Source organism: Aotus nancymaae, unplaced genomic scaffold (assembly GCF_030222135.1).
Source record: "Aotus nancymaae isolate 86718 unplaced genomic scaffold, 86718_ANA_hifiasm-v0.15.2.pri h1tg000032l_0, whole genome shotgun sequence".
Lineage (NCBI taxonomy): Eukaryota > Metazoa > Chordata > Mammalia > Primates > Aotidae > Aotus > Aotus nancymaae.
The window spans coordinates 21,179,317-21,188,060 of NW_026988445.1; the positions used below are offsets into that span (position 1 = coordinate 21,179,317).

The following is an 8,744-nucleotide window of genomic DNA, read 5'->3' on the forward strand; positions in this document are numbered from 1 at the left end:
TTAAGAGTATTTTAAAGATGGGAATTTAAAAACAAATAAAACACAGTGGTCTTTAAAGAGCTCATGATGGCCTGAATGTACAATGTGTTCTTAAATAGAGTGACTTGTTAAGTGCATAACTACATTTGGTTTAATATCTGTTCCTTTGTAAACCTTTCATAGAAATAAATTCACAAATAATTAAAACATTCTTTTGCAGGCCATGTGACTTAATTTTGTCAGCAAATATGGCTGGTGTGCCAATCAGGCTCTGGCTGTAAGTGTAATTGATACACTACTGTTTAGCTAAAAAGGCGAAGTTGCTGGTTCAGATCCTACTGTGTATACCTGTAGGGGAATTAAGGTCTCTGCTGTGGCATATGTGTGAATCTGAATCTAAATTGCAGGCCGGGAAGGCTCACTTTAAACAGCATGCTGCTTTAAAGTTCTGACACTAGTTTCCTTGCTCCAGGCTTTGAAATGAAATCAAAGCTGGCTTTGGTCTTAGCTTTAGCTTTGGTCTAGTAATAGCCTGATAAGTACATCTACAGTAGCTTTTTTTTTTTTTTAATAACTCTTTCCCTTTAAAGACAGGAACACTTTGAATTTCTTGGCATCTGTGAGATGAGTCATGCATTTTATAGGCACAGAAATTGAAAGAGGAGTGACTTGCGTATGGCCAGATGGCAAGCCCAGGAATACGGTGAGTCCAGCACCACAGGGCCGCCCAGAACGACTTGGCCTGCTGCCCATCCTCTTGTCCCTCCGCTGCAGTAGGCGTAAATGTCAGTAAAGAAAGCAAGTGTGGCCCATTGAGAGGAAATGTGACACAAGCCAAGAGTTCACAGCGCTTGAAGCGGTAAAGGCACATCCAGGTTGAGGCTCTGTTCCGCCCAGTTGATGATGAAATACCGACAGTGGATTTCTTTCTTCTCGCCTGCTCCTGCCCCCACTTGCCTCTGAAAGTCAGCCAGCACACTTTCCTCAGCAAATGGGTGGTGGGTTCTGGGCAAAACAATGTTATAATAAAAACAGAAAAGGTTAACCATGCCATTGGCTCTGGCTACCTTAAAGGGTTTTTGTCTCTAAGCTAGAAGACATGCTTCCTTGTGCTTTCCCTGTCGGGATGGAGGCATTTTACTTGTCATCCATAGAAATTCTCCTACTTTTGAGAGTGTAAATTAGTTCAACCATTGTGGAAGACAGTGTGGTGAATTCTTAAGGATCTAGGACCAGAAATATCATTTCCAGCAATCCCATCACTGGATGTGTACCCAAAGGATTATAAATCATTCTGTTATAAAGACACATGCACACGTATGTTCACTGCGGCACTGTTTACAATAGCAAAGACTTGGAACCAAGCAAAATGCCCATCGATGATAGACTGGTTAAAGAAAATGTGGCACATATATACGATGGAATACTATGTAGCCATAAAAAAGGATGAGTTCATGTCCTTTGCAGGGACATGGATGAAGCTGGAAACCATCACTCTCAGCAAACTGACACAAGAACAGAAAACCAAACACCGCATGGTCTCGCTCATAAGTGGGTGTTGAACAATGAGAACACATGGACACAGGGAGGGGAGCATCACACACGGGGGCCTGTCGTGGGTGGGGGGCAAGGGGAGGGAGACCATTAGGACAAATACCTAATGCATGAGGGGCTTAAAACCTAGAGGACAGGTTGATAGGTGCAGCAAACCACCATGGCGCATGTATACCTGTGTAACAGACCTGCACGTTCTGCACATGTATCCCAGAACTTGAAGTAAAATAAAAAGAAAAAAGAAATTCTCTTACTTTTTTGGCAATAATGGTGTTAGCAAAAGGATTCACCATCTATGGAATCCCTATTTGAGACAGGTACCATTGGGAATTTTATTTGGTCTCTTCTAATTGTCATGACAACAGATATTTATTAAGCAACTACAAAGTGCCAGACACCATATTGGGGGCAGGAGAGACAAAAATAAATAAGGCACAGTCCCCACTCTCTGGAGTTAAACAGACTAGTGTGGAAGATGTAATCATAATCAAGTACCTATAATGCAGTTTGATAAGGGCTCCAGTGAGAGGTGACCCCAGAAGGTGATGGGAGCACATAGGAGGGGACCCTAACCTGACTTTGGGGTCCCAAGAAAGTCTTCTTTTAGGAAGTGATGTCCAAGCACTATTAGATGGGAAGGAATTCTTTTTTGAGACAGGGTCTTGCTCTGCTGTCCAGGCTGGAAGGCAGTGGTGCAATCATATCTCACTGCAGCCTCGACTTCCTGAGCTCAAGTGATCTTCCTGCCTCAGCCTTCCAAGTAACTGGGACCACAGATGTGCAACCACCACACCCAGCTACTTTATATATATATATATATATATAAATATTTTTTTTTTTTTTTTTTTTTTTTTTTTTTTTTTGCAGAGATAGAGTCTCACTATGTTGCTCAGGCTGGTCTCGAACTCCTGAGCTCAAGTGATCCTCTTGCCTCAGCATTCAAAAGTATTGGGATTACAGGTATAAGCCACTGCACCCATCCCTTGATGGGAATTGTTAGCTCCAGACTTATCTCAGAACCTCATAGAGTTTGTGGAAGACAGAATAATGACCCTTAAAGATGTCCATATCCTAATCAACGGACTTGTGAATATACATGGCAAAAAAAAAAAAAAACCTTTGTCGATGCGATTACGCTAAATATCTTGAGATGGAGAGCTTATTTATACTGGGTTAGCTGGGTAGATCCACTGTAATCACATGTAATCACTTATAAAAGGAGTCAAGGCTGTGCACAGTGGCTCACACCTGTAATCCTAGCACTTCAGGAGGCCAAGGCTGGCGGATCACCTGAGGTCAGGAGTTCGAGGCCAGCCTGGTCAACATGGCAAAACCCCATCTCTACTAAAAATACAAACATTAACCAGGTGTGGTGGCACGTGCCTGTAGTCCCAGCTACATGGGAGGCTGAGGCAGGAGAATTGCTTGAACCCAGAAGGTAGAGTTTGCAGTGAGCCAAGATCACACCACTGCACTCTAGCCTGGGTGACAGAGCAAGACTCTGTTTCAAAAAAAAAGAAGAAGGAGTCAAGTCAAGGCCAGGTATGGTGGCTTATGCCTATAACCCCAGTACTATGTGTGGGAGGCCAAGGCAGGAGGGTCACTTGAGCCCAGGAGTTTGAGGCTGCAGTGAGCTATGATTGCACCACTGCACTCCAGCTACTCCAGCTTGGGCAACAGAGTGAGACTCTGTTTCTAAAACAAAATATTTTTAAATAAATAAAGAGGGAATCAAGAGGTTCAGAGTCAGTAGTGGGAGATGTGACGACAGAAGCAAGAGGCTAGAGCAACTTGGGGAAGGGCCACGAGCTCAGGAACGCAGGTGACTTCCAGAAGCTGGAAAAGGCAGGAAACAATTCATCCTTAGATACACCTGAAGGAGCCTGCCCCGCTGAAGCCTTGGTGTAGCCCGCAAGGCACATTTTGGACTTTGCCCACAACTGTAAGAGAGTAAGTTTGTAACGTTTAAAGCCACTAGGTTTGTGGTGATTTGATACAGCAGCAATAGAAAACTAATACTGAGTTTAAGCCGTAACCTTCCCAGTGTCACAAATTAGATAATGATGAACCCAGGATTAAAACCAAGAGTGAGGCCAGGCATGATGGCTCACGCCTGTAATCCCAGCACTTTGAGAGGCCGAGGTGGGCGGATCACGAGGTCAAGAGATCCAGACCATTCTGCCCAACATGGTAAAACCCCATCTCTGCTAAAAATGCAAAAATTAGCCGGGCATGGTGGTGCACGCCTGTAGTCCCAGCTACTCAGGAGGCTGAGGCAGGAGAATCTCTTGATCCCAGGAGGCGAAGGTTTCAGTGAGCCAAGATCACACTATTGCACTCTTGCCTGGTGACAGAGTGAGACTCTGTCTCAAAAAAAAAAAAAAAAAAGGAGTGTCTGATTCCAAAGCCCAAGTGGTCTTTCTTCAGAGCTTTCCTCTTAGGAAACTCTTTGGGTCTTCACTCAATATACTTTGAAGAACCTGTCTATCAGTCTCTCTTCTCTCTTGCCTGAGGCACAAATACATGCTCACAGAGACAGTAAGTGGCATTAGATGCAAAAATGCTGGAATGCCAGGGAACGGACATTCGCAGATGAATGAATGTTTTCTGAATAGTATTGTGGAAAGGGAACTGGATTAAATGTTAAGAGACTTAGTTCTAGTCCTAGTTCTGGTATTAACTAGCTCTGAGACTAGAGCAAAGCCCTTCACATTTCTAAGCCTCTTTTTTGCTCATCTGCAAAGTGAGGGCTTAAGCGAAATCGTTTTTTAGTATCCTTTTAGTTTCAACTTTCTACAATTCCTCAAGACTTCTGGTATGCCCTGCCTCTTCTCTTCAGCACACATACTTTGAGGCCATTCAAGCCTCTAATGGGGGTTCAGTCTTAGCAACTTAGATGCCACTTCATTTATTATTTAACCAAGGACGAGGAAAGAGACCTCTCCTTTTGCAGTGTCAGCAGAGATCACCTTAAAGTCCCTGAGTTTCAGAACCTCTGCAGATAAGCTGAAAGATTACTTAGCAACTGGCAAAGCTGATGACAATGATCTGAGTTCGTAAATTCTGACATTGCATGTAAAGTCTTATTTGAGTGGTCTTAGAGGAAAAAATAGTTCCAGCTAGTTCTGGAAATGGTCATACTCCAGGTTGTCTGGTGCTTGAAAGAGGAGCTTGAAATAAGATCTGGATCATTGGCAAATGATCTTAGGGGCCTCAGTATATTAGATTCAAGGCTGTTTCAAGTTATGAGTTCAAGCCAAAAGCAATACTGAGGCTTTAGCAATGCAGGAGTGATCCCTGCGGTTTTCAAGCTGCCTTAATGATTATACTTGCCATATCACAGCTTGGCATACCTGAAGCATGGAAACCACAGCACGCATTTCCCTCTATCTTCCTATGCTGGTTCTAGGTATAATTCTACCAGCGCTGCTGCTGTTTCCCACATTGGTTCCTTGACATTCCTCTGCTTTCTGCACTGTAGATGCCCTAGAAATTAAGGAGGCAAACATATTAATTTTTAGCCTGATCAATCAACAACAATAAATAATAAACACTCCCCTGGCCCTAAAGGACTTTTCCTTCTTGACGTCTTTCATCACTTTCTCCTAAAACCGGTTTCCACCCTATTCTAGGATGCTTTACTCACTTCCTCTTCTCGGCTGCCCCTGCTTACCCTCTGGCTCCTCTTCCCTTTGCCTGCTCTCTTGTAGTCTTCCTTTTTTTTTTTTTTTTTGAGACAGAGTCTTGCTCTGTCACCAGGCGCCAGGCTGGAGTGCAGTGGTGAGATCTCGGCTCACTGCAACCTCTGCCTCCCAGGTTCAAGCAATTCTCCTGCCTCAGCCTCCCAGGTAGCTGGGACTACAGGCACGTGCCACCACGCCCAGCTAATTTTTCTGTATTTTTAGTAGAGGTTGGCCAGGATGGTCTTGATCTCTTAACTTCGTGATCTGCCCGCCTTGGCCTCCCAAAGTGCTGGGATTGCAGGCTTGAGCCACCGCACTCAGCCAGTCTTTCATTTTTATGCTTGGTTCTCAACTTTCGTCTACACATTATCTCCCTTGACAGCCTCGTCCAATCTCAGGGCTTTAACTTCTTAATGCGGACCACACTGAAGTCTACAGAGAGCTCCAAGCTGTCTCTCGAGCCTCAGTTCCACATACTGAAGACACTGCGTCACAGGGCCTGGGCTGGATCCCATCTCTGCCACTCAGAACAGCTGTGTGAATGTGGTCACATGACATCAGCCTTAGTTTCCTTATTCATAGAATGGGGAGAATCACAGAATCCACCTCTTAGTGTTGTAGTAAGCATTTAGATGTTAATTTTGTAAAATGATTGATTCAGAGTAGTCACTTAATAAATGATACCTTTTTTTGTTTTTTGACATGAGTCTTGCTCTGTCACCCAGCCTGGAGTGCAGTGGTGCAGTCTCTGCTCACTGCAGACTCCGCCTCCTGGGTTCTAGCAATTCTCCTGCCTTAGCCTCCCGGGTAGTTGGAATTGTAGGCACGCACCACCACACCCAGCTAATTTTTATATTTTTAGTAGAGACTGGGTTTCCCCATGTTGGCCAGGTTGGTCTCGAACTCCTAACCTCAGTGTTCCGCCCGCCTTGGCCTCCCAAAGTGCTAGGATTACAGGCATGAACCACCGCGCCTGGCCATAAATGATATGTCTATAATTTTATTTAAATCATTGCTCTTTAGAACTTGAATACTCTGCTGGCATATCAATACATTCCTCTCCTCTCCAAACAAGCAAAACCAAACACTCTGCACAATCCAGCCAGTGAGCGCTACTTCTGTTGATGGTGTCACCTACCTTCCCGTTTTCCAGACCTGAGTTTGAAATCAACTTTGAACCTCTTTCTTTTGCCCGCATAGGTAGTCAATGGCCAAGTCGTGCCTCTCAGTTCAAACCCGGTCTCTCCTTTCCATTCTTTCCCTAGCAGCCCAATTTACATTGCTCACGGTCACCGCTCCCTAACCAGCCTCCCTTCCTCTCACAAGCAGCTATCCTGCACCTCACAGAAACATTCATCTTGGCTGTAATTGCACACTCCCTGCTCCTAAACAAACTTCCACTGACTCACCCATCTTGTTGGATGAAATCCACCCCCTCCACGTGGCATTCAAGTTCTTGCACAGTATGACAGAGGCTTGGCTCAGGGTGCGTGTTGAGGGGCTGGGCAGGTGGGGACTGCCCTCTAGATGGCATGAGTAGGCATCAGCTTGGAGTGGGAGAAACTATGAGTCACTTGGTTGTTTTCAGTAAGTGGCAGAGAGTTTAAAAAGAGAATGGATAGCGACATTCTAAATCGCAAAAAATGTAAAAAATCATATGAACATGAATAACATTCAGCCACAAATATTTATGAAGCATCTGCTGTGTGCCAGACAAAATGGCTGAGTGTTAGGGACTGTGACAGTGAAGATAACACAGCCCTTGCTCCCAAGAATTTACAGTTGGTGAGAAAAGCAAACAGATCCAGGGGCCATTATAATCCACCACGATAGCTGCTGAGCTCTTCTGTGGGAATTTGCAGGAGTGGCACCCACACGTGGGCATTTGGAGAAAGCGGGGAAAGGAGGAAATGATGTCTTAGCTGGGACGGAAGCAAGAAGCGTCAGTCAGGTAACAGTGGACACGTCAGGGTCCGGAGGGGTCGTTTCAAGGCCGAGAGGACAGCCTGGGACCACCAAGAGACAGAGAGAACTTGATGGGTTGGTGCCATTTGGCTGAGACTTACCTGAGGCAGAAGTTAGTCATGTTGAAAGATATATTTCAAAACATCATGCTGTACATGATAAATACATCCACTATTATCCATTGACTTAAAAAATAATAAAAAATAAGGTTGAAGAGGTAAGCAGGGAATGGATTATGAAGGACTGTGCCATAAGAAAAGATGGGCTTTCACCTTGGAGGTGAAGGGACTCGTGAGTTTTAATCAGGGGAGTGGATCAGATTTTCTTTATTCTCAGAAGCTGGGGAAAAGGTTGGCATTTTAGTTGGGAAGAGGCTAAATACCCCAATAATTAGAACTCAAAAGAATTTCAGTTAGTGACAAAATAATTGTTCTTGGCGCCATATCTCTGACCCTTGTGATGTATAAATAACAAGTCATGAACTAATTTATGTGTTGTTGTCTAAATAAATGTTTCTCAAGATCATAATTACAGAATGTCAAAGTCAGAAACGGCCTCAGACAGTGTCTGCTTTAAAATAAAAGCATTGGTGTATTGAATGGTGTGTCCTTGCTTTTTTTTCTGGTTTTCTGCCTTAATTTAGCACCATCCACCTTCTGTAGTCCCTGAGTAACTGTAAAACAACCCAGGGTGGAGGCTCTGCCTGGGAGGGCACTGGGAGGGCCGCGGCCCCGCCCAACACTCCCCTGCTCACGGCGATGAGGTCATGCAGGCTCCCACAATACAGGCGCAGCAGGTTCACTAAGAAAGAGATGGAAATGGGCTGGAGAGGTCAGGCATCCTAGGAGGAGAGAAACTAGAGCCTGGTTATATTAATAGATACCACCCCCTTTAGCCTAATTTTCAAAGGCAGTGATACGACGACTCCTCCAGATCCAGACTAGAAAAGGCTGGCTTAATAGAATTGAGTCCTGTGCAGCATATGTCATTAGGAAAAAAATCCGTTTTGATGGCTTAGTCATGACAGTGGCTTCTGCAGCATAATGGAACAGCCCTGGAAATGGGTATTAGTCACAGACTGGAGATGACTAAGATTTGATTATTTCCCACGATGGAGGTTGAAGAAACAGCTCCCCTACCCCCCAAGTGTTTTTTAAGGTCCCTGGAAATTTCAGCAGCATCACCATTACCCTAATACTGGTATCACCAATCTGGGGAACAACTTCAGACTTTGAGTTAACGCTACAGAATGGACTTGCTTTTCAGAAAATACCTGCCTTTTTATTTCATCTGCCAGTGAGAGTTCATTGGCAAGCAATAACGTATAGTGCAGTCTCTTGTGAGAGATCAGCCTGAGTTCATGCTCTGCAACCATTACTTAGCTGTGTGTCTTTGAGCAAATTACTTAACCTCTCTGTGCATCTGGGTCATCATTTCCAAAATGGGAATACTAATATCTACAGTACAGAATAATATTAAAAGAGGTAATTAATATAAGGTGCTTAACACAGTAAATGCATTTCAGAAAACAATTTTTTTTTTCATTTATGGATTTCTGTTGTA

At 44.2% G+C, this 8,744-nt stretch overlaps 1 long non-coding RNA gene across 1 annotated transcript; it reads right to left on the reverse strand.

Moving 5' to 3' along the window:
- Nucleotides 1-603: 603 nt before the first annotated feature.
- On the reverse strand, nucleotides 604-6,489 carry LOC105722049 (uncharacterized). Its single transcript, XR_001108479.3, has 3 exons — nucleotides 6,355-6,489; nucleotides 4,887-5,019; nucleotides 604-984 (listed from the first exon to the last, which is right to left on the reverse strand). It is a non-coding gene; the product is annotated as an uncharacterized LOC105722049 (long non-coding RNA).
- Nucleotides 6,490-8,744: the final 2,255 nt, after the last annotated feature.